The 26,882-nt window shown below is 42.6% G+C and overlaps 1 pseudogene; it reads left to right on the top strand.

Moving 5' to 3' along the window:
• Positions 1 to 25,291: 25,291 nt before the first annotated feature.
• Positions 25,292 to 26,474, top strand: LOC136313177 (cyclin-J-like protein pseudogene; annotated as a pseudogene).
• The last annotated feature ends 408 nt before the right edge of the window (positions 26,475 to 26,882 follow it).

The raw sequence follows: 26,882 nt of genomic DNA, 5'->3' as shown, positions 1-26,882 counted from the left end.
GAAGTTGCCCCTCCCCTGCCTGGGAAAGCCAGTTCTTAGAGATATGGAGTAAAGGGCTCCTCAGGGAGCGCTCCCTTCATAGGGAAACCTAGGAAACCAGTTCATAGGAGTCTACAGTCTAGTTGGAGTCTACAGCCCACCCACCTTTTTTATTTGGCTCTCTCACACTTTAGGTTCCTATTCCCCTGTTCTATATCACCCCAAGGCCAGGTACCAGAAAGCCAAGGACAGCTTCCGCACCCCAGAGCCCCCTGAAATGATTCAAACTAGCCCATCCTAGACCTGCTTTCCCTGCCTTGCCCGTACTTCTTCCAAAAACCACAATAAAAGCTCTTGCCGTGTTTCCCCTCCCTCCCTCTGCCCTGACTGACAGTGGTTCTTCCCAGTGTGGCCCTTCCGTGGAACACACTATCTCATCCCTAAATAAAAATCAGATCTACACTTTAAAGCTGGTCTTGTTCTGCCGGGATCTAAGCTTGCCTTGGCCCTCGATGACCTCAGGCAAACTTCTTCACCAACATGTCTCGCTGTCCTCATCTATGTACTTGGGTTACCAGCTGTGCCTGCCTCAGGGCCCACTGTACAATTGTGCTTTATACACAATTAGTTGTGGCTTACACAGGGGGCTATGCCAAGGGCCTGAGCAGGGCCTCTGGTCCAGCCCCCACTGTGCTTTCCAAGTTTGGATCTCTTCAGAAGAGTAAGAAAGACCCAAATGGGCCAAGAGTGGCCTTCATCCACTTGATGGGACTGTCACCAGGACTGAAGGAGGTGAGATCTGTGGCATACCTAGCAGTCCAGAAACAGAGTCCTCACGAGCTCTAGGAGGAGGCAGAGCCTAGGGACTGTGATAATGTCAAGAAAGCCTTCCATTCTTTTTTGTTTATGAGAGTAGGAAGCTGTTGGTGTACTTCAAGTTAATTTTATTTACGTCTCAAAGGAAGATGAATTGAGCAGACACCCAGGCTACAGATGAACAGATATTTACACAGCCACGTTCATATCAGTACGACTCACAAAAGCCAAAAGGTGGAAGCAACCCAAATGTTCATCAATGGATGAATGAATGGATAAACAAAATGTGGTATAAACATACAATGGAACCCTATCCAGCCTAAAAAAGAAAGGAAATTCTGACACAATCTACAATGTGGATGAGCCTTGAGGACATTATGCTAGATACAATAAGACAGATTCTGAAGTAGTCAAATTCATAGAGACAGAAAGTAGGGTGGTTTCCATGCATTCAGGGGAGAAAGGAATTGTTTAATGGGTATCGATTCAGTTCAGCAAGATGAAAAAGTTCTAGAGATTGTTTGCACAACAATATGAATGTACTGAATACCACTGAATTGAACACTTAGAATGGTTAAAATGGTACATTTTATGCTATGTATATTTTTCCACATTTAAAAAAAAGACACAGTTTGCTTGTCCTTTTTTTATTATTATTCCCATGTCCTCACACCTCCTCTTTGGCAACCATCAACTTGATCTCTATCACTGTGGGTCTATTTCTGTTTTGTTTGGTGTGTTAATTTATTTTGTTTTTTAGATTCCACATGTAAGTTAGATCATACAATATTTGTCTTTCTCTGCCTAACTTATTTTCCGTAGCATAATATCCTTTAGGTCCGTCCATGTTGTCACAGATAACAAGATTTCATCTTTTTTATTGTTGAGTAATATTCCATGGTATATGTGTGATATATATCACATCTTTTTTTTTCTTTTTTTCTTTTTTTCTTTTTTTGTGAGAAGAGGGGAGATAGAGAGACAGACTCCTGCATGTACCCCGACCAGGATCCACTGGCAATGTCATTTGGGTCCGATGCTTGAGTCAACCGAGCTATCCTCAGTGCCCGAGGCTGACGCTCAAACCAATTGAGCCACTGGCTGCGAGAGGGGAAAAGAGAGAGAATAGGAAAAGGGAGGAGAAGAGAAGTAGATGGCTGCTTCTCCTATGTGCCTTGACCGAGAATCAAACCTAGGACTTTCACATGCCAGGCCAATGCTCTGTCCACTGTGCCAATCCGCCAGAGCCTGTATCACATCTTCTTTATCCACTCATCTATTTATGGACATCTAGGTCGCTTCCAAATATTGGCTATTGTAAATAATGCTGCAGACGGCCTGACCTGTGGTGGCGCAGTGGATAAAGCATCGACCTGGAAATGCTGAGGTCGCCGGTTTGAAACCCTGGGCTTGCCTGGTCAAGGCACATATGGGAGTTGATGCTTCCAGCTCCTCCCCCCTTCTCTCTCTCTGTCTCTCTCTCCCTCTCTCTCTCCTCTCTAAAATGAATAAATAAAATTAAAAAAAAATAATGCTGCAGTCAACAAGTAGGCACAGCTAAGTTATACTTCCCAACAAATTCATGCACCTATGAGTAATTACTATTGCCCCTCTTGTCCTGTAAAATAATAACAAAACTGCGAGAAGCAATCTTTTTTTTTTTTTTTTTTTTTTTTTCATTTTTCTGAAGCTGGAAACAGGGAAAGACAGTCAGACAGACTCCCGCATGCGCCCGACCGGGATCCATCCGGCACGCCCACCATGGGGCGACGCTCTTCCCACCAGGGGGCAATGCTCTGCCCATCCTGGGCGTCGCCATGTTGCGACCAGAGCCACTCTAGCGCCTGAGGCAGAGGCCACAGAGCCATCCCCAGAGCCCGGGCCATCTTTGCTCCAATGGAGCCTTGGCTGCGGGAGGGGAAGAGAGAGACAGAGAGGAAGGAGAGGGGGAGGGGTGGAGAAGCAAATGGGCCTGACCAGGCGGTGGCGCAGTGGATAGAGCATCGGACTGGGATGCAGAAGACCCAGGTTCGAGACCCCAAAGTCGCCAGCTTGAGCGCGGGCTCATCTGGTTTGAGAAGAAAAAAAAAAAAAAAGCCCACTAGCTTGAACCCAAGGTCGCTGGCTCCAGCAAGGGGGTTACTCCGTCTGCTGAAGGCCCGCGGTCAAGGCACATATGAGAAAGCAATCAATGAACAACTAAGGTGTTGCAATGCGCAATGAAAAACTAATGATTGATGCTTCTCATCTCACTCTGTTCCTGTCTGTCTGTCCCTGTCTATCCCTCTCTCTGACTAACTCTGTCTCTGTAAAAAAAAAAAAAAAAAAAAAAAAAAAGAAGCTAATGGGCGCTTCTCCTGTGTGCCCTGGCCGGGAATCGAACCCGGGTCCTCCACACGCTAGGCCGACGCTCTACCACTGAGCCAACCGGCCAGGGCGAGAAGCAATCTTTAAAGTATTTCTCCACTAGTGAGGTCTGAGACCCTTGTTCGGACTATTGTGGGGTCAGCTGAAGCTGAGTACTCTGTGATGTGGGTGGGACATTTGGCTCCCCTGCCCTTATCAGCTATTATAATTTAATACACACATACAGATACATGTATGTACGTACATTACCTAATGTGATGGGGAAAATGCTATCTACTCTACTTTTTTGTTAACTATGTGTTTTCATTTTCCACAAGTGGCCTGTTTTTTTTTCTCCCACTGATTTGAGAGAGAGAGAGAAGCATCAACTCATTGTTCCACTTAGTTATGCACATATTGATTGCTTCTTATATGTGTCCTGACCAGGGCTCAAACTGGTGACCTCTGGATCAAGCCAGCACCTTGGGATCAATCCAGCGACTCCAGCACCCCGAAATGACTCTATATCTATTGTGCCACCAGCCAGGGCTACAAGTGGATTGTTTTGAATCCTCTGAGAGCAACCAGGACAGCATACATGGTCCCTTTATTTCCTCATCCCATTGCCATTTCAGACATGGTTGCCACACTTTGATAACTTGCTTTGTCTGGCATCAGGTGTAATAATCAGAGTTCCTGGTAAGAACCACAAACCAAATTTGGCTAATGATGTAGAAAAGGTCTTCTGGTATTTGGGTTTTTTTGTTTTTGTTTTTGTTTTGTTTTGTTTTTGAGAGTGAGAGAGGAAGGGAGAGAGATAAAAAGTATCAACTCATAGTTGTGTCACTTTAGCTGTTCATTGATTGCATCTCATATGTGCCTTGACTGGGGGGCTCAAGCCAAGCCAGTGACCCCTTGATCAAGCCAGCGACCTTGGGCTCAAGCCAGCAACCCTGCACTCAAGCTGGTAAGCCTTTACCCAAGCCAAATGAGCCTACACTTAAGCAACTGACTTCACGGGTTTTGAACCTGAGACCTCAGCATCCCAGGTCAACACTCTATTAACTGCATCACTACTGATCAGGCATGTCCATCAACATTTTGACGTACTTAACAGGATACAAAACATCTTCTATATCATTAACTCTTTTTTTTTTAACTTTTATTAATTTTAATGGAGCGACATCAATAAATCAGGGTACATATGTTCAAAGAAAACATGTCTAGGTTATCTTGTCGATCAATTATGTTGCATACCCATTACCCAAAGTCAAATTGTCCTCTGACACCTTCTATCTAGTTTTCTTTGTGCCCATCCTCCTTCCCCTTCCCTTCTCCCTCCGCCTGTAATTACCACACTCTTGTCAATGTCTCTTAGTCTTTTTTTTATGTCCCACCAATGTATGTAATAATGCAGTTCTTGTTTTTTTCTGATTTACTTATTTCACTCCGTATAATGTTATCAAGATCCCACCATTTTGTTGTAAATGATCTGATGTCATCATTTCTTACGGCTGAGTAGTATTCCATAGTGTATATGTGCCACATCTTCTTTATCCAGTCATCTATTGAAGGGCTTTTTGGTTGTTTCCATGTCTTGGCCACTGTGAACAATGCTGTAGTGAACATGGGGCTGCATGTGTCTTTATGTATCAATGTTCCTGAGTTTTGGGGGTGTATACCCAGTAGAGGGATTGCTGGGTCATAAGGTAATTTTATTTTCAGTTTTTTGAGGAACCACCATACTTTCTTCCATAATGGCTGTACTACATTACATTCCCACTAACAGTGAATGAGGGTTCCTTTTTCTCCACAGCCTCTCCAACATTTGCTATTACCTGTCTTGTTAATAATAGCTAATCACATTGGTGATGCAATATGAGGTGGTATCTCATTGCAGTTTTGATTTGCATTTCTCTAATAACTAATGAAGATGAGCATCTTTTCATATATCTGTTGGCCATTTGTATTTCCTCCTGAGAGAAGTGTCTGATCATGTCCTCTTCCCATTTTTTTATTGAATTGTTTGTTTGTTTGTTGTTGAGTTTTACGAGTTCTTTGTATATTTTGAATATTAGGCCCTTATCTGAGCTGTTGTTTGAAAATATCATTTCTCATTTAGTTGGCTGTCTGTTTATTTTGTTATCAGTTTCTCTTGCTGAGCAAAAACTTCTTAGTCTGATGTAGTCCCATTCACTTATTTTTGCCTTCACTTCCTTTGCCTTTGGAGTCAAATTCATAAAATGCTCTTTAAAACCCAGGTCCATAGTTTAGAACCTATGTCTTCTTCTGTGTACTTTATTGTTTCAGGTCTTATATTTAGGTCTTTGATCCATTTTGAATTAATTTTCATACAAGGGGACAAACTATAGTCCACTTTCATTCTTTTGCATGTGGCTTTCCAGTTTTCCCAGCACCATTTGTTGAAGAGGCTTTCTTTTCTCCATTGTGTGTTGTTGGCCTCTTTATCAAAAATTATTTGACCATATATATGTGGTTTTATTTCTGGACTTTCTATTCTGTTCCATTGGTCTGAGTGTCTATTTTGCTGCTAATACCATGCTGTTTTGATTGTCATGGCTCTATAATATAGTTTGAAGTCAGGTATTGTAATTCCTACAGCTTCATTCTTTTTCTTTAGGATTGCTTTGGCTATTCGGGCTTTTTTATAGTTCCATATAAATCTGGTGATTTTTTGTTCCATTTCTTTAAAAAATGTCATTGGAATTTTGATGAGAATTGCATTAAATTTGTATATTGCTTTGGGTAATATGGCCATCTTTATTATATTTATTCTTTCTATCCAAAAACAAGGAATATTCTTCCATCTCATTGTATCTTTTTCGATTTCCCTTAACAATGCTTTGTAGTTTTCTTTATATAAGTCTTTTACATTCTTTGTTATGTTTATTCCTAGATATTTTTTTTGTTGTTGGAATTGTGAAGGGGATTATTTTTTTTAGTTCGTTCTCAAATGTTTCATTGTTGGCATATAGAAAGGCTATAGACTTTTGTATGTTAATTTTGTATCCTGAGACCTTACTGTATTGGCTTATTGCTTCTAGTAGTCTTTTTGTAGATTCTTTGGGGTTCTCGATGTATAGGATCATGTCATCTGCAAAAAGTGATACCTTTACTTCTTCTTTTCCAATATGGATGCCTTTTATTTCTTTGTCTTGTCTGAATGCTCTGGCTAGAACCTCTAGCACCACATTAAATAAGAGTGGAGAGAGTGGACAACCCTGTCTTGTTCCTGATTTAAGGGGAAAGCCTTCAGTTTTGTGCCATTTAATATGATGTTAGCTGATGGTTTATCATATATGGCCTTTATCATGTTGAGATATTTTCCTTCTATACCCATTTTGTTGAGAGTCTTAAACATAAAATTGTGTTGTATTTTATCGAATGCCTCTTCTGCATCTATTGATAAGATCTTGTGGTTTTTGTTCTTTGTTTTGTTGATATGGTGTATTACATTAACCATTTTACATATGTTGAACCATCCTTGAGATTCTGGAATGAATCCCACTTGATCATGATGTATTATTTTTTAATATGTTGTTGTATTTGATTTGCTAGTATTTTGTTTAGTATTTTAGCATCTGTATTCATTAGAGATATTGGTCTGTAGTTTTCTTTTTTTGTGCTGTCCTTGCCCGGTTTTGGTATGAGGGTTATGTTGGCCTCATAAAATGTGTTTGGAAGTATTGCTTCTTCTTCAATTTTTTGGAAGACTTTCAGTAGAATAGGAACCAAGTCTTCTTTGAATGTTTAATATCAATAGATTTCACTAGTATAACCTTCTGGACCTGGACTTTTATTTTGGGGGAGGTTTTTAATAGTTTTTTCTATTTCTTCCCTACTAATTGGTCTGTTTAGGCTTTCTGCTTCTTCTTGACTCAGTCTAGAAAGGTTGTATTGTTTTAGGAATTTATCCATTTCTTCTAGGTTGTTGAATTTAGTGGCATAAAGTTTTTCATAGTATTCTACAATAATTCTTTGTATATTTATGATATCCATGGTGATTTCTCCTCTTTCATTTTGGATTTTGTTTATATGAGTCCTTTCTCTTTTTTCCTTGGTAAGTCTTGCCAAGGGTTTGTCAATTTTGTTGATCTTTTCAAAGAACCAACTCCTTGTTCTATTAATTTTTTCTATAGTTTTTCTGTTCTCTATTTCATTTATTTCTGCTCTGATTTTTATTATCTCCTTTCTTCGGCTGCTTTTGGGTTGTCTTTGTTCTTCTTTTTCCAGTTCCTTAAGGTGTGAAGTTAAGTGGTTCACTTGGGCTCTCTCTTGTTTGTTCATAAAGGCCTGAAGTGATAAGAACTTCCCTCTTATCACTGCTTTTGCAGCATCCCAGAGATTCTGATAGGTTGTATTGTCATTTTCATTTGTCTGTATATATCTTTGATCTCTGCGCTTATTTCTTCTTTGACCCATTTATTTTTTAAAAGTATGTTGTTTAGTTTCCACGTTCTTGTGGGGTTTTTTTCCCTCTTTTTTGAGTTGAATTCTAGTTTCAAGGCTTTATGATCAGAAAATATGCTTGGTACAACTTCGATTTTTCTGAATTTGCTGATGTTATTTTTGTGGCACAACATATGGTCAATTCTTGAGAATGATCCATGTACACTAGGGAAAAATGTATACTCTGTCACTTTGGGGTGAAATGTCCTGTAGATGTCTATCATATCCAGGTGCTCTGGTGTTTTGTTTAAGGCCAATATATCTTTATTGATTCTCTGTTTGGATGACTGATCTAGAGCCATCAGCAGTGTATTGACGTCTCCAGGTATGATTGTATTTTTGTCAGTTTTTGTTTTAAGGTCAATAAGTAGCTGTCTTATATATTTTGGTGCTCCTTGGTTTGGTGCATAAATATTAATAATTGTTATGTCTTCTTGATTCAGCGTCCCCTTAATCATTATGAAATGACCATTTTTGTCTCTGCGTACTTTTGCTGTCTTGTAGTCAGCATTATTAGATATGAGTATTGCTATGCCTGCTTTTTTTTGGATGTTATTTGCTTAGAGTATTGTTTTCCAGCCTTTCACTTTGAATTTGTTTTTATCCTTGTTGCTTAGATGAGTTTCTTGTAGGCAGCATACAGTTGGATTTTCTTTTTTAATCCATTCTGCTACTCTGTGCCTTTTTATTGGTGAGTTTAATCTGTTTACATTTAGTGTAATTATTGACAGTTGTGGATTCCCTATTGCCATTTTATACATTGCTTTCTGTTTGTTTTGTGTCTTGTTTAATTCTTCTCTTTTGTTTTCCTATCCTTTGTTTTTGTTTGGTTGTATTCCATACTTCTTTCCTCTGTTGCTATCTTTCTTAAATCATGTGCTTCTGTGGTGGTTTTTTCAAAGGTGGTTACCATTAAGTAATGAAAAGGGTCTTACCCTCTTCATTGTAATGCACTATCTTATGAGTACTTCTGTACTCCATTGTCCTTTGCTACTCTTAATTTCCATCCTCTCCCCCCCGCCGCTTTTTTGTTGTCACAGTTTAAATTTGGTTTTATTTTTTCCTTGGTGGAGCTTTTAGTTGTGGTTTTGTTTTGTTTTGTTCTTTGTACCTGGTTGGAGAACCCCCTTTAGGAATTCCTGGAGTGGGGGTTTTCTGGTGATAAATTCTCTCATCTTTTCTGTATCTGTGAATGTTTTTATTTCTCTTCCGTATTTGAAGGATAGCTTTGATGGGTATAGTATTCTTGGCTGAAAGTTCCTCTCTTTCAGGATTTTAAATATTGGGGGGGTTCACTCTCTTCTAGCTTTTAGAGTTTCTGTTGAGAAATCCAATGATAATCTAATAGGCCTTCCTTTATGTTGTATTCTTCTTTTCCCTGGCTGCCTTGAGAATTTTTTCTTTGTTGTTGGTTTGTGCCAATTTCATTATGATGTGCCTTGGAGTAGGTTTGTTGGGGTTAAGAAAACTCGGAGTTCTGTTTGCTTCTTGAATTTGAGGCTTTAGTTCTTTCCACAGGCTTGGGAAGTTCTCATCTATTTTTTGTTTGAATATGTTCTCCATTCCATTTTCTCTCTCTTCTTCTCTGATATACCTATTATTCTTATGTTATTCTTTTTAATGGAGTCAGACAATTCCTGTAGGGCTTTCTCATTTTTTTAAATTTTTGAGTCTCTTTCTTCTTCTCTCTGTTGTGCCTCAAGTTGCTTGTCTTCTATTTTACTAATCCTACTTCTTTCTGGCCTGTTCCTTTAGCTAAGCTTGTTACCTCATTTTCAGCTCGTGAATTGAGCTTTTCATCTCTGTTTGATTTGTTTTTATAGTTTCAATTTCTTTGGTAATATATTCTTTGTGTTTGTTGAGTTGTTTTCTGAGCTCCCTAAATTGCCTTTCTGTGTTTTCTTGTATATCTCTGAGTATTTTTAGGGTTTCTATTTTAAATTCTCTGTCATTTAACGCCAAGGTTTTCAATATATTAAATTTTTTCTCCATAGGTTTTTCCTCATCTATCCGTGCTACCTCTCTGTCTTTTGTATCCATGATATTTGATTTCCTTTTCCTTAATGGCATCTGAGGGTGGTTTTGTTGACAGTACTTTGCATTTAATGTGGAACTGCTGAAGGCTCCAAGGATAGATTTTTCTGTCTCTGGTTGAAAATCTTTTTGAATTTTGGGGGAGATTTTTCAGTATCGCTCCTTACAGCGCCATTTCTCTGACGTCACTGCTATATCATTAACTCTTAAAATGATCCTCTGAGGTTGGCAATACTCTACCTGTAAATGAGAAAACCAAGCACCACAGTGGGTCTATCACTTTCCTGGGGCACACAGTCAATGTTGGAACCAAGATGCAAACCCAGGTCCGCTTAATTCTAAAGTCACCAACTTCCCCAAGTGGTTGATTTGACAATTACAATACCCTCCTCCCCAGGAGTGGCCAGAGGTCATCCAGAGAATAAATGACAGCATATAATCTTGATCTTCTGGTCCATTCTATCCAGATTTTGAATGTTCTTCAAGTGTCAAGAGGGCTCCAAACATGAGGGCTCCCCACCTGAATGCTGTATGAAAGACTTTGGCAGGTGTTTTCCACGTGCTCTCTGTCTTGGCAAGCATATTTTTAAAAATGTATAATATGTGTATTTGAAAACATATTTTTTAAAAATTTAAGCCTGATCAGGCGGTGATGCAGTGGTTAGAGCATTGGACTGGGACGTGGAGGACCCAGTTTCGAAACCCCGAGGTCGCCAGTTTGAGCCCAAGGTTGCTGGCCTGAGCAAGGGGTCACTTGGTCTGCTGTAGCCCCCCGGTCAAGACACATATGAGAAAGAAATCCATAAACAGCTAAGATGCCGCAACAAAAAATTGATGCTTCTCATCTCTCTCCTTTCCTGTCTGTCCATATCTATCCTTCTCTCTGTCTCTCTCTGTCTCTGTCACACACACACACCCAAAAAAATCTTTAAAAATTTAAATCTATTTAGTATACAACATTATAGTGGTTACACTGGCTTTAGGTGTACAATATAGTAATCCAACACTTTTATACCTCACAATGTGATCATCCCACTAATATTAGTCATTATATGTTACTGTGCAAACTTATCTCAGTGTTATTGACTGTGTTCCTCTTTGTCTTTTTCTCCCATCCCACCTCCTCTTCCTTCTGGTAACCACCCTTTTGGTCTCTGTTTCTATGAGTCTGCATTTCTTTTGATGGTTTTAGTATTTTTTTTTATTATACAAGGTATTTTTAAACTTCTGATTCCTGGTATGATGGAGTAGTCGGTATCACATTTACGCTTCCCTGACCCCTGTGTAAGCAACTATAGCAACTGGACAAAATATATTACACATCACTTTGCATACATGGGACCTCAGCTCTAGTGGGGCCGTGATCATTAACATAAATTTTACCTCAGCATTCACCTTAAGGACATTTTCTGAACTACAAAAATAGTGTCTAATAGGGGAGCAGGGGGAGGCAATGCAGAGAAGCCAAAAAAAACCTACATGAAAATCCCTCCTGAGGACAAAGGGAAGCTTTCTGAGGTGATGAAAATGTTCTATACATTGGTTGTATTGATGGTGACACACCTGTTTACATTTGTCAAAGGTCACTCAATTGTACCCTTAAAAATAAGTGTATTTTATTATAAGCAAATCAATACAGTTGATTACTTTAAAATCCCCCTTGAGGCTTGACTGACTCCTAAACTATCAGGCACAAGGCAGGATTTGGGAACAGAGCAGAAAGCAGACCCTGCAGCAGGACTGCTGAGGCCAGGGCCCCAAGGCTGTTCCCTGTGGGGAGAGCTGAGGTTAGGCCCTAGCCAGAGTGGGCAGGCAGAGGGAACGTGGCTTTCCGCTGACTTCTCAGAAAGGCCATGCACATGCACAAGGGCCATTCCCTGGGAATGGGAATCCAGTCAGCAACACAGCAACAATAACCACACAACTTTTGAAGCTGGGAAACAAGTGAATAAGTGGCAACTAATTTAACAGATCTAAGACAACTGAATCTTACATTGGCCAAGAAAGAAGCTAAAAGCAAGTAGAATCTGCAGAAAGCTAAAAAAATGGTGTCATCAGAATTAGGGCTGAAGGTGGGGTAAGAACAAGAGAATTGGCCCTGGCCAGTTGGCTAAGTGGTAGAATGTCAGCTTGGCATGTAGAAATTCTGGGTTTGATTCCCAATCAGGGCACACAGGAGAAGCAACCATCTGCTTCTCCACCCCTTCCCCTTTCTCATCCCCTCCCGCAGCCATGGCTCAAATGAGCAAGTTGGCCCCAAGTACTGAGGATGACTCCATGGCCTTGCCTCCAGGGCTAGAATAGTTCGGTTGTCAAGCAATGTAGCAGCAGCCCCAGATGGGCAAAACATCAGCCCCAGATGGGGGTTGCCAGGTGGATCCCAGTTGGGCACATGGAGACTGTCTCTCTACCTCCCTGCCTCTCAGTTGATTAAAAAAAAAGAGAGAGAGAGAATTGTTTAAAAATGTAGAAAGAAATTAGACACTCAAATGTTCTCTCTTATTTTATCATCCAAGTAATTAGTAGAAGACTAAAAGTTTATTCTCAGGGGGGGTCTCTAGGTGTACAATATAGTAATCCAACACTTTCATACCTCACAATGTGAAGGGGTCTTTAGAAGGTCTGTAGAGTAGGAGATACCAGCTAAGCTACTAATGGGGCTCTGTACTTTCAGCATGGGATTAAGTAAACATTTACAGATGTAGTGTGGGGCTCTAGCCTACTTCATACAATTCAGCACCCAGGGTACGCTAACTCTAGGCAATGGATGAAAAAGTACTTTGGGAAATCTAACTACCCCCCCCCACAAAGACCTAAGAATGCTAATTCTGGGTTCACTAATGAAATGGCTCAGCCAATCAAAAAGCTTCAGCCATTTGTTCAGAGTTTCCAATCTGCTTTTTAATGCTTCCATTCAGAAAACCAACATCTTCAGACATCTGACAAAAATATCTAACAAGAAAGGCAGACAAAAAAAAAAGAAATAAAAATAAAAAAGAAGGAAATGGCTTAGTTAGGGAGAAGAAAAAATTTAAAAACAAAACAAAACATAAAAAATAACATTAATATCCTTAGAGTGATTTAAAATATAATGCATCACTGCATAGAAACACAATACTATTAAATGTATACAATATGTATATTAACATATTTTTATACAGACATTATATACATGTCATATAAACCAAAACAAGAGCACAGTATTATTGTATTTTAAGAGGGGCACATACAGAAGGCAAAAGGAGCTCTTAAAAAGTTTTATATATATATATATATATATATATATATATATATATATATATAAAGTTATATATATATATAAATAAAACTTAATAGGAATATTAGAAGGGAAGAACTGAGGAAATCTCCCAGAAAGTAGTGCAAAAATATAGACATGGAAAATTGAAGAGAAAGATAAGAAAACTAATGACTAATCCAGGAGGTCCACCTTCTGAATAATAAGAGTTCCAGAATAAAACAGAGAAAATGGAGTGGAGAAAATGATCAAAGAAGTACATGAAGAAATTTTTCCAAAACTGAAGGACATGTTAAAAATGTCCATTGAGTGCCTGACAGAATGGATGAAAATAGACACACACCAAGACAAATCATTATAATTCAGAACACTGAAAACAAAGAAAAGGTTCTACGAGTTTCCAAAGGGATTGGGGAACAGGTCAGGAATTAGAATGGCTTAAATGTCTCAAGAGAACCACTGGAAGTTAAATGGTACATAAGCAATGCTTTCAAAATTCTGAAGGAAAATTATCCCCAATTGCAAATTTTATACCTAACCAAACTATCAATCAAGTTTGAAAGTAGAAAAAGACATTTTCAGTCATTTAAGATAAAACATTCTTTTCACGTATGCAGGAAGCTGCTGGAGGATTGGCTTCACCAAAATAAAGTAGTAAACCAAGAAAATGACAGAGAACAGGGAACAGGAGTCTGACACTGGTGAGCAGTGTAGAGAATCCCTCAGGGTATTAGTGAAGAGATGTTGCAGGTTGAACACAATGAAACACACCTAGAGGACAGCCAGCCTAAATCAAATTAGGTAAAAAACTCCAGGAGAGATGTCTTCAAGAAAATAAAATTGGTAGGATACCATTTTAGCTTATCGAGTGGAGATTTCAGTAATTGGAAAAGGTTGGCATTGAGTACAAAGAAAAATAAGTGAATGGGTTAGGGGGGTTAATTATTAACTCCAAAAGAAATAAAAACTTATGCATGAAAAGAGAAGTAATGATAGTCCATCCCAGGGCTTATTTTGTAAACACATGGAAATAGTGTTTATCTAGTGGTAATGTAAACACCAACTGTTACTGTAACCAAATTATTATCTGGCTATATTGGGAGGATGAGAGCCAGGAAGTGAGAGTGGGTTGTTGGACTGAGAAAGACAATAAGTAGTGCCTAAAACTTAAAAATAATCAAGTAGCAATAAAAACTACATTATTTAGGAAATTGTGGTAAATACCAAAGGAATGAGCCATCAACATTGAAGGGGTATATCTCTGATGAGGGAGATGGCTCTTCTTAAGTCTTACACCGCTATTTGACTCTGAGCTATATGAAGGAATAACTTTGGTAAAAATTAAAACTTTGTCCTGATTTTTATCTTAGAACGTACAAGCTTAGGCAGGCAGATACAGGAAACAATGTTAAGGAGAGAGAGCTGAAGAATGCAGGATCCTAAAGAAAGGTTAGTAGCAGAGGAAAGCATGTAGGTGACAAGAAGAGTGGCACTTCCAAACAGAGGTGGGCCCAGGCAAGTAGCAAGACCTCTTTGGACTCCTCCTGGAAACCAGAACACAGAACATAACCTTTCAATTTGCCCTTCAGGATTCCCCCAGGGATAGCAAGTGAGAGCATCCACAGGAGAGGTGGCAAGGGGTGGGAGCAGTGGTGGGATCCAGCTGGGCTGCACCAGTTCAGGAGAACCGATACCTAATTTTTTGTTGAGTTCAGTGAACTGGTTGTTAAAATGGCACTTGTAATCAGGGATCTCTCTAAGTTGGGCACCTGGGCAGCCGCCCAATGTGGAAATCACAAATTTACATTCTTCACTTTTTTTTAACATTCATCTGTGCAACAGTGTATTCTAAGTGCCCGTAGCAATGTTCATTCCGTCCATAGGTGAAAACAATTGCAAGTGAGGATGCCAATTAAGAAGCAATATGGAAATATCTTAAATAACAGTTTTTATTGCTTTTATCAGGTATTATTTAATATTTTTTTCACTAATATTTTTAAAACTCTTTCTTATAACATAATCTAGTTTTGTGTACCTCTTTTATTGTTCTTATTTAAGTATCAAATGCCTGAAATAATAAACTACCTTTTGGTATATCATTTTTTTATACTTAAAACGGTCATTAGGGTGGAGAGCCGGTTATCAAATTATTTGAATCCCACCACTGGATGGAAGTGCCTGGAACCCAAAGCAGCCATAGTTCTCCACCCTTTCCTCTGCTCCTCTCCATTTGCTGCTCCATCCTCCAACAGCCCCTGCTCCAGGTCGGTGCTGACTGTGCTCAGAGATCAAGCTGGCTGAGGGGATTAGGATGCACTTCAGAGCTAGCAGATAAACCTGGCTTTACTTTTGTCCCTCACTCTCATCCCCACATTCTGTATTCCCGGCCATGGTCAGGTCTGTAACATCTGGGCAGACAGCTAAGCCGGCCCACCTGCTCAGCTTCGCCAGACATTCCACACCTAGACAGTGGTGCCAGGAGTAAAGCTGCAGAGAAAGGGAAGATATTAGGGAGAATTAAGGTGAGGAAGTGAGTCAGCCCAGCATAAGCCGGCAGGCATCCGGAGGAGTGCTTACACAGAGGTGGCAGTCACTCGATTCAGCTTCCCAGTTGGCCTGGGAGTGTTGCTGGAATGCTACTCGCTCTGCTCCACTGAGCACTGGGGTGGGAAGGGAGAGCTGGCTGGACTCCTGCCCCCTCCTCAGCTATTAGAACATCCCTGGTGGTTTGGGGGGCATAGGGTCCTTGGATTTTGCAAACCAGTGAATTTCTTTCTCCTGGATTTGTTTGCCTGGAGCAAGACGGAACCAGACTGAAGAGGTGTTTCTAGGGAAGAGCTGCCTCCCTCCACTCCCAGGAGCTGCTCACCAGGAGGACTGAAGATGGGCCTTTGGCGCCTGGCTGGGAGGAACAAACCCCTTGGGGCTCATAGGAAAGCTTCTGTTTTGTATAGAATGTGTTCTTGCAGTTCAAATTCAGGTTTTTGACCTTGGACAAGACACAAACCTATTGGAGACTATTTCTTCATAGAACACATCTTGGAAATCAAAATTACCTCATCTATTTATGGTCAAATTCATTCATTCATTCATTCACTCAATCCATAAACACTGATATACCAGGATCTGGGCTAATTTAGTAAGAATTTTTAAAAAGTAAAACACCGCACACTCATTAGAGTGAAACAAAATAAAAAATAAGAAGTATTGATGAGGATATGTAGACATGGGAACTCTCGGGCACTGTGGGAACATAAAATGGTGCAGACACTGGGGAAAACAGTATGAGGTTCCTCAAAATAGTGCACATAGAATTACCATGGATCCAGCATATATCCATATGCTTCTGGTCATCCACCCAAAATAACTAAAAGCAGGGCCTGGAAGAGATGTTTGTATCCCCATGTTCATTGCAGCATTATTGGAATAGACAATCCTCAAAAGCAACTCAACATCTACTGAAGGATGAATGGATAAATAGATGTAGTAGTTCATACAATGGAATATTATTCAGCCTTAAAAAGGAAGGGAATCCTGTCACATGCTACAGCAGGGGTGAACCTTGAGACATTTATGAAATGATTCAGTCACAGAAAAGACAAATATTGCATGATCCCATTTATATGAGGTACCTAGAGCAGTCAGATTCATAGAGACAGGAGGTAGAAGGGTAGTTGTCAGGGGCTGGGGAAAGTAATGAAATGAAGATTTGTTCTTTAATGGGTATAGATTCAGTTTTGTAAGGTAGAAGAGTTCTGGGGAGTGGTTAAACAACAATAAGAATGTACTTAACGTTACTGAACTGTACACTTAAAAATGGTTATGATGGTAGCCCTGGCTGGGTAGCTCAGTTGGTTAGAGCATTGTCCCGATACACCAAGGTTGAAGGTTCAATCCCTGGTCAGAGCACATACAAGAATCAACCAATGAATGCACAAATAAGTGAAGCACCAAATCAATGTTTCTCTTTTTCTCTCTCTCTCTAAAATCAATCAATAAAATTAAAAAAGAAAATAGTTACAACAGTAAATTTTATGTTATATTTTAGAACAATTGAAATAAACACACACACACACATATATATTTTTTTTAATTTTATTTATTCATTTTAGAGAGGAGAGAGAAAGGGAGAGAGAGTGGGGAGGAGCTGGAAGCATCAACTCCCATATGTGCCTTGACCAGGCAAGCCCAGAGTTTCAAACCGGCGACCTCAGCATTTCCAGGTTGATGCTTTATCCACTGCGCCACCACAGGTCAGGCATATATATATTTTAAAAAGAGACCCAATGCCTTCTACTAACACACCCAGGTCTAGCTGGACAGAAAGACAGAAACATAGCCACACTACTTAATGCCTGGTACATAATAGGTGCCCAGAGATAAACTGTTGAATCCTTGTTGGAAAGTGCTAAACCAGGGGTCTTCAAACTTTTTACACAGGGGGCCAGTTCACTGTCCCTCAGACCGTTGGAGGGCCGGACTATAAAAAAAACTATGAACAGGCCCTGGCCGGTTGGCTCAGTGGTAGAGCGTCGGCCTGGCATGCAGGAGTCCCGGGTTCGATTCCCAGCCAGGGCACACAGGAGAAGCGCCCATCTGCTTCTCCACTCCTCCCCCTCTCCTTCCTCTCTGTCTCTCTCTTCCCCTCCCGCAGCCAACGCTCCATTGGAGCCAGGTTGGCTCGGGCACTGAGGATGGCTCTATGGCCTCTGCCTCAGGCGCTAGAATGGCTCTGGTTGCAACAGAGTGATGCCCCAGATGGGCAGAGCATCGCCCCCTGGTGGGCATGCGGGGTGGATCCCGGTCGGGTGCATGAGGGAGTCTGTCTGACTGCTTCCCTGTTTCCAACTTCAGAAAAATACAAAAAAAAGAAGAAGAAGAAGAAGAAAAAAACACCTAGAAACAAATCCCTATGCACACTGCACACACCTTATTTTTTAAAGTAAAAAAACATAACGGGAACAAATACAATATTTAAAATAAAGAACAAGTAAATTTAAATCAACAAACTGACCAGTATTTCAATGGGAACTATGGGCCTGCTTTTGGCTAATGAGATGGTCAATGTCCGGTTCCATATTTTTCACTGTTAGCCTTAACAAGTGATATGACGTGCTTCTGGAGCCGTGATGGGAGTGTCCCGCGTCACTGGAAGTAGTACTGTACGTGAGCGACGCTGTACTTTGTGGCGCCGTCACATACAGTACTCCAGGAGCACAGGATGCAGATTCAACAGTTTATCATTGGGCACCTATTATGTGCTCCTATGCTCCTCTCACTGACTACCAATGAAAGAGGTGCCCCTTTCAGAAGTGCGGTGGGGACGGATAAATGGCCTCAGGGGGATGCATGCGGCCTGCAGGCCATAGTTTGGGGACCCCTGTGCTATACCCAAGAATGAACATGGTTTAGGGGAGCACAGAGGAGGAAGCGTTTCATTTTGCTAAGGGGTTGGGGGCTGGGTTATGGAGGAAAGGACATTTGAGCTGCATTCTCAAAGACGAGCAGGTTTTAACCAGACCAGAGAATTCTAGTATTATACCAGTTTTAGGACTTTAGGGAAATTCACTAATCTCCTTAAGCCTCAGTTTTCTCATCTGTAAAATAGGGGGGAAAAGATTACAATATTTTGAGAGTCCAGTGAGGATTAAATGAAAGAATGTATGTCAATACCTTAACACAGGACTGGCACATAATATATACTCATATAATGGTAATTTCCAGTACTGTTGTTATTATTATTACCATCTATAAGGCCAGGGGCTGCCGTCAAGGCCATGCAGGTTCCCATTAGATTCAGGCAGATGGTAAAAGAACTCTTTCAGTACCCACCAATCGCAGCAGTCCCCCGCCAAACAGGCCTGGCCAAAATCTCAATCTCTCTCTCTCTCTCTCTCTCTCTCTGCATTTGCCAGCAAAACAGGTTGAGGAAAAAAACCCTTCTAAACCAAACAATAGCAAGCAATGACCCCTCCCAAGCAGGAAGGCAATCCTCAATTTGCAATCTGCTGCTCGAGGACAAGCCCCTGCCCCCCCTCCAGCCTTCCATAGAAGATACACACAAGGTGTTGACCCAATACAGGTGAGCAAACCTAAAAAAACCTCTTGTTTACCCAACACCATCATCATCATTATTATTACTGTTTTTTAATTTTTAATTTTTATTTTTTACAGTCAGAAAGAGAGTCAGAGAAAGGAATAGATAGGGACAGACAGACAGGAACAGAAAGAGATGAGAAGCATCAATCATTCGTTTTTCATTGCGACACCTTAGTTGTTCATTGATTGCTTTCTTGTAAGTGCCTTGACCGTGGGCCTTCAGCAGACCGAGTAACCCCTTGCTCAAGCCGGCGACCTTGGGTCCAAGCTGGTGAGCTTTGCTCAAACCAGATGAGCCCGCGCTCAAGCTGGTGACCTCGGGGTCTCAAACCTGAGTCCTCTGCATCCCAGTCTGACGCTCTATCTCCTGCGCCACCGCCTGGTCAGGCTATTGTTACTGTTTTTGGTCTACGTTAGGTGACAACAGTTATAGCTAAAAAGATAAATTGAGTCAGATTACAAAGAGCCTTTAAACGGCCAAGAGTTTTGTCATATTTTTCTAGCAGTTAGGGAGCTTTGGAGGCAGACTTATTGGAATATGATATATGGACTTGTTTGCAGTTGAGTTTTTACCGCATATTTACCTGGGCTGGATGTGTGGGCTTCTAAGACATCCCATCTAGTTTCAGTGCCATGTTTATGTACCAAAGGAACTTTAATAACCAATTTTTTAGGAGAGGCCTCTGGGGAAAAGTCCTAGACTTAGAAAGTCAGGAGTAGAGAACCCTGAGAGGAGGAAGACAAGACTATAACTGAGGGAAAACATCCTTTAACACTGGCCATGTAGACACCACACTTTCCTAGATGAAAAGATAGTACAGTGTTTAAGGATGTAGCCTGTTAAATACATATTTTATTCACCAGCATTTTGTGTTGTGGCATATGTACGTGTGTGCACGTTTGTGTGACAAGAGTATTAGGCAGAATTGCTTGGAAATTCCCTTCTGAGCAAGGACATCTGTGGCAGAAAGTATTCATTGCCCTACAGTTGTGTTCGCTCTTCTTTAAATGATAGAACTCCCAGCTTATAGGTAGTCATAGGACATGGAAAATAAAGATGATGTTTCCTAGGGTCACGTGCAGTGAGTTATGTCCGTGAGATTAAGTATGACTACTGGGACATAAGAGGAAGTCTCTTGTTTTCTGAAAGTGTATTCAGAAAGTGTATTCAGTGTATTTCTGAATACAGTATACTGTATCTTCTGAAAGTGTATTCAGAAAAAGTGATGAAACTTTCTTTTCTCCTTCTTGTTAGCTGAAATACAGATGTGATGGTTGGAGATCAAGCAGCCTCATGGGAGTTTAAGCAGCTCAAGCCGCGTGTGGAGGAACAAGGTGGAAGGAACCTACACCATGGAGTCACATATATAAGGAGTCACATACAGCAGCAGTGTTAGTAACCGCCAAAGGCTGGACACAACTCTAATAGCCATCAATAGGAGAATGGCTAAATCCGTGGGTGTTTACATAAAAGAATCTAATGAGCATCAGTGAGCAGGAATGAACTACCACCAAAGCATCTACGTGGGGAACACTCCAAAAATATCACATTGCACAATAAAGCAAGCCACAGAAGAAACTGTGAAGTCGTAGAAAATTCAAAACCAGGCAACTCTAAATAATGTGTTACCTATTGATACATGGCCAATCTACCCCCCCCCCAAAAAAAAAGGCAAGAAAATGGTTCAGACCAGATTCAGGACAGAGGTTGGAAGAGGGAAAGAAAGGGGTGATGGGCTGTCACAAAGGAGAATGCAGGAGGCTTCTGGGGTTCTGGCAAGGTTCTATTGCTTACCATGGTGGTAGGAGAGGGGTGGCTATATGGGTGTTTGTTTTGGAATTACTCTTTAAACTCCACACATGCGCATTCTGCTTTCTTCTGAGTCTGCAGGAGAAAGGCAGAGGAAGAGGTAAGAGTCTGCTGAGACAGTGCAGGGGAGAGAGGAAGACTACCTCTTCCCTCTTCCTTTCCTGTTGGCATCATGACTCATTCGACCTACTACTCTGTTCTGCTCAATTACTGTTGACTATTAATGCATCTGTCTCCCTCTGTCATTAATATATTCATTCAGCTGATAATTACTGAAATTCCCAAAGTGTCAGAAGGAGGGAAGATGGTGACAGGAGGGAGTTAACTAATAAAAGCAAACAAACCTGGCCTTTTTTCTCCTGTGGCTCAGAGTCTAGCAACAGACAGACAGGCCTCATTTGGCCCTGTGCCTTCAGGGACTGAATTCTAGTAGAAGTGGCGCACCAGAGGTTAAGGAGTGATCTAGCTGGGACCTTCTTGCAGCTCTTTGCCTCTCCACATAGCACAGCACTGGGGATTGTTGTTTAGGGCCCATATGCAAGTCAAGATGAAGTTCTCCAAGCTTAACATACTGGCTACATTGACTGTCCCTAAAAAGGGACTTCATAAAGTCCCAGTCCTGGGTTAAGTTTCCCAGACTACTGATTAGACTCATCTGGGGTGCAGGGACTCAGGCCTCTGCCCTGGAGGGCCTGGCCTAGCAGGTCTGGGCTGGGGCCCAAGAATCTGGGTATCAAATGTACCCCTCTGCTGTCACATGTATTATCTATTGACGCATACATTCTGCCCTCTTCTGAATATAAGACAAATCTCACCATTTGGAAGGCCCTGAAGCGATTGGCGGGAGGATTAGCAGGGTGGCCTCCTCATTCCCAGAGAAGTGCTGGACCTGAGGTGGAGAAAGCCTTATTCGTTTCTGTCCTCCTGGACTTCTCGTGGTGGTTAGCACGTGTCTATGGAGCCAAAATGAACTAAGAGTGAATGAGATAGAACCTTAGGAGCAACTTCCCTCAGGTTAAGTCAGCAGGAGGGTTTCCTGGCCCTAATAGATGAGAGTGGGTTGTACAGGTGAAGAGGAGCCAGAGGAAGTGGGGTCCCAAGGGGAGGGCAGCGTAGGTAGGTCACTGGAGCCCTGGGGGAGGTGAGGAGCTAATAGGAGATGAAGTCGGAAGACAACAAGCATTGAATGTCTATCTAAGGAGTTGCATGTTGTCCTATAGGCAACAGGGAGCCAGTGAAGACACGCGAGGAAGAAGAGAGTAAGTAGCACAGTGTTCTGAGGAATGGATGGAACATGGAGGAAGACCATGTGGGCCAGTCCTGGCCCAGGAGACCTCATCCAGACAGCTGCTGAGCTCAGCACCACGGTTGTCAAACTACCAATCCTTTGGGAGAAGGAACCAGGAAGTTATCGATTAGTATCAGATCCTTTCCAAATGTGACTTCAAAGTGGTTTTTGTGGAAGAAACACACCTTAGGAGTGTTTTAATGGGAAGGGGAAAGAAACTGTGAGGAGCTGGGGCAGAAGCCTTGCAGGGTTGCTGCAGAGAGTTGGGTTGGTGTTGAAAAGGACTGAAAACGGAAGTTGAGGACTCCAAAGGAGGGCATGGGCTCGGGTACAAAGATCAATGAATTTAGGAGATGAACGTGAATACTTGCCCCTCTTCTCACAGTGATTGGTTGTGTGGTTTTGGGCAAGCCACTCTCAGACCTTTATCTGCAAAAGGAGGTGGGTAGCCTGAGGGCCTAGCCTGATGCTTGGTCCACAGCAGGCACTCAATAAATAGTTGCTATTTATTTATTTAGTTAGTTAGTTATTAATCATTTATCTTTTCTAAGGTTCTCAAATACTCTGAATCTCTGATCTCCGAATTCTGCCCTGTCCCAGTACTCTGGGCAGGATTCATTACTAGATATGAGTTTCTCTTAGATTTCCTATTTTAAAATCTTGCCTAACCAGGCAGTGGTGCAGTTGGCGGCCTGGGACACTGAGGACCCAGGTTCAAAACCCAAGGTTGCTGGCTTGAGTGTGGGTTCATCTGGCTTGAGCATGGGCTCACCAGCTTGAGTACAGGGTCACCAACTTAAGTGTCGGATCATAGACATGACCTACTGGTCACTAGCTTGAGCCCAAGGTCGCTGGCTTGATCAAGGGGTCACTGGCTCAGGTAGAGCCTCCTGGTCAAGGCACATATGAGAAAGCAATCAATGAACAACTAAGGTGCTGCAGCTATGAGTTGATACTTCTCATCTCTCCCCCTTACTCTCTCTTTCTCTAAAAAATAAAATAAAATAAAATCTTAGGGCATTTGCCTCTGGGCTATTCCTGAACTCAGAACAAAAGTGGTCTGGAAGAAAAATATCTTTATGATTGGGGAAGCTACCAAAAATCAAGTGTAAAAAAAAAAAGTATATATATTTAGGTGAGAGGAAGGGAGATAGTGAGGCATATGTCCTGACCAGGATCCATCTGGCAACACATGGGCCAATGCTCGAGTACCAAGTTATTTTTAGTGCCTGAGGCTAATAAGTTCCAACAGAGCTATCTTCACTGCCTGGTGCCACACTCAAACCAACTGAGCCACTGGCTGTGGGAGGGAAAGAGGAAGAGAAGGGGGTGCAGGAGGGAGGAGGAGAAGCAGACAGTGTGCCCTGACTGGGAATCAAACCTGGGACATCTGTACGCCAGGCCAATGCTCTACCCACTTAGCCACCAGCCAGGGCCAAACTAATATTTTTCTTAACAGGTATAGTTCATTTCATTGGCATAGCATTCCTAAAAGTTGTGTGAAACATGGCATTTTCATAAATAGAATTTCATTTTCAGTATCCTGGGAGAATTCATTGTTTTTAAAAACACTTCAAATAAATTGTTTATTTTTATACTTTTAAAATTTAATTTATTGGGGGGACATTGGTTAACAAAACCATACAGGTTTCAAGTGCACAACTTAACATAGCCTCATCTGGCCCCTGGATGGTACGTCCTCAGCTGAAGTGAAGTCTTTTTCCATCCTCATGGATCTACCTCTCCTTTCCCTCCTCTACCTCCCCGACTCCCCTTTCCCTCTGGCTGTCACCATGCTGTTGTCTGTGTCTATGTGATATACTCCCCCCCCCTCTCTCTCTCCATATATATATATATACACACACACACACACACACACACACACACACACACACATATATATATTTCTTTGCTTTGCTTAATCCTTTCACCATTTTTTACCCAGCCCCCAACTACCCTCCCCTCTAACGGCTGTCTGTACTATGTATCTCTGCTTTTGTTTTTATCCTGTTTATTAAATTATTTTGTTCATTAGCTTCCACATACAAATGAGATCATTTGTTATTTGTCTTTCTCTGATTGGCTTATTTTACTTAGCATAAGTGAATCCACGCTGTAGCAAAAGGTAAGATTTCCTTCTTTATTACAGTTGAGTAGTATTCCATTGTGTAAATGTATTACAGCTTTTAAATCAACAAAATGGTGCTGGCGAGGGTGTGGAGAAAAGGGAACCCTTGTGTACTGTTGGTAGGAATGCAGACTGGTGCAGCCACTGTGGAAAACAGTATGGAGCCCTGGCCGGTTGGCTCAGTGGTAGAGCATCGGCCTGGTGTGCAGGAGTCCTGGGTTCGATTCCCGGCCAGGGCACACAGGAGAAGCGCCCATTTGCTTCTCCACCCCTCCCCCTCTCCTTCCTCTCTGTCTCTCTCTTCCCCTCCCTCAGCCAAGGCTCCATTGGAGCAAAGATGGCCTGGGCACTGAGGACGGCTCTGTGGCTTCTGCCTCAGGTGCTAGAGTGGCTCTGGATGCAACAGAGCGACGCCCCAGAGGGGCAGAGCATCGCCCCCTGGTGGGTGTGCCGGGTGGATCCCGGTCGGGCGCATGCGGGAGTCTGTCTGACTGCCTCCCCATTTCCAGCTTCGGAAAAATGAAAAAACAAAACAAAACAAAACAAAACAAAAAACCAGTATGGAGATTCCTCAAGAAATTAAAAATGGAACTGCTTTTGACCCAGCGATTTCATTTCTGGCATTATGTCCAAAGAAATCAGAAACATTAATTTGAAAGAATATATGCACCCCTATGTTTATTGAGCAGTACAGCAGCCAAGATCTGGAAATAGCCCAAGTGCTCATCAGTAGATGAGTGGATAAAAAAGAAAATCCTTTTAAATGTCACATGTCTTAGCAAGAGAGGGAGGCCCCAACCACCCCCAGACTGTGGACCTGGTGGGACCCCAGCGTAAGCAGGGATGCGGTGGCAAGCTGGGCTGCAGAGGTGGCCAGGGAGAGTGTGGGGTTTGGGAAGTGAGGGCTTAGCTGCCTGCTGGCACCTGATGGCCTGCTGCCTCGCCTCGGGGAGGGGCTTGATGCCTGCAGCCCCCTACGCCCAGAGGGCAGCCCCCTACGCCCAGAGGGGGATGCGATGCTCCCTGAGAGCCTGGTAGCTGGGGTCTGGCATTGCAAATGTGGTGATGGAGGAGTCTTTGTGGGAAGGGTCTGTTGCCTCAGATACGCACTGCACCCTGCTCTAGAAGGAACTGAAGCTGCCTGCCTTTCCAAGCCGACTCCTTGCTCCTGAAGAGCCGTCAGTTCTTTGTGGGCATCTTGACCCTGCTGAGCAGCCACAGCCAGCTCTGCCCTGAGGCCAGCACCTGGATGTCCACCGGCTGGACCACTCCTGGTTCACTATAACATTACCATCTCAAGCAACTGTACGTTCTGGTGGTCTTCTGCCTCCTGCTAGCAAGGAAATTCGAGGATAGGGAAGACCATATATGCCCAAGCTGTAGCAGATACACAGTAGGAGGATCCTGAGCAGCCCGAACCTCACCCTCACCAAGGAGCTCCTGAGCATGGAGCAGCTGCTCCTGGAGGCCTTGGGCTGGGGCCTCTGCCTGCACACGCTCACCCACTTCCTAGACAGCTACTTCCTGGCCTCTATTAGTTAGAAAGACCAGCACTGCCACAGCTGGCCCAGCACCTGTCCCGCAAGACCAAAAAAGTGCCTCGAGGAGTACGCCCACTACTTCCTAGAGGCCAGCCTGCAAGATTGTATTTTCTACAATTCCAGCCTTCTGTGGTCACTGCAACCTGCATTGGGCCCTCTAGAATTTGTCTTCAGCTTTTCCCCGACTGGACCAGAGACCTGCAGAGGGTCTCAAACTATTCTTTGTGACATCTCAGCACATGCATTAAATCCTCATGGTAGCTTATGATAATGTCCTCAAGGATGTCATGAAGTCAGACCTTGGTGATGGTGCCCAGCCTACCCCCAACCCCAACCCAAATGCTGTCCCAGCCATTTGCTTACCCTGCCCTCGGCCAGCCTTCTCTGGTGGCCCTAGCACAATTCCAAACTCCTGTGCAGGACCTGTGTTCCTATCGGGACTCATTGCAGGCCCACAGTTCAGGGAGCCTGCTCTCAGGGAATACTGGCTTATCCCTCCACACCCTATAATCCTCCCTCCAGCCTCTGGATGTTTGCCCTATGCCCCTCCCTATATCCCTCAGCATGCAGATGGCCACCGCAGCCCAGCCGCCCAGCCAAGGCACTGTCTTGAGACCACCTACAGAAGCAGCCCCACAGGCTGTTTCAACAGACAAAGCCTTATTGGGCCACCCAGGGAGGCTTTGGAGAGCCAGGCAAAGGACTGACAAGGACAGCTCGGGAGAGCAAGTTGATTGGGAGGCTATCCCTGCAGAACCTCGTTGCCCTTGATTGGAGAGGGTCTGTGCCCTTTTAAAATAAAGTGGATCCAGAGCACAAGCCAATTAGATACTTCGCCCAAGAGCATTCCTCTGGAAAAGTCTTCCACATGTGCCTCAGGTGCAGTAGGGTGGCCTGGTGGCCATCCCCTGGAGCAGGGTCCCAGAGGCTCAAGAAACACCTGGCAAGAGGCCAGGAGACTGGGAGCTGGATGCAGATACCCGCCTGCGAGCATGCCCAGTGTTTAGCATCAACGACTCCTTCATTCTTTGCCAATGAAGAAGACGGGGCAGCCTGATGTGTTCTCAAGACTCCAGTAGATTGCAGACCAGGTGCTTTTCTCCCCCTGGCTCCAT

This window comes from Saccopteryx bilineata, chromosome 9, assembly GCF_036850765.1.
Source record: "Saccopteryx bilineata isolate mSacBil1 chromosome 9, mSacBil1_pri_phased_curated, whole genome shotgun sequence".
Taxonomy (NCBI): domain Eukaryota; kingdom Metazoa; phylum Chordata; class Mammalia; order Chiroptera; family Emballonuridae; genus Saccopteryx; species Saccopteryx bilineata.
This window is presented reverse-complemented; position numbering and strand designations above follow the sequence as displayed.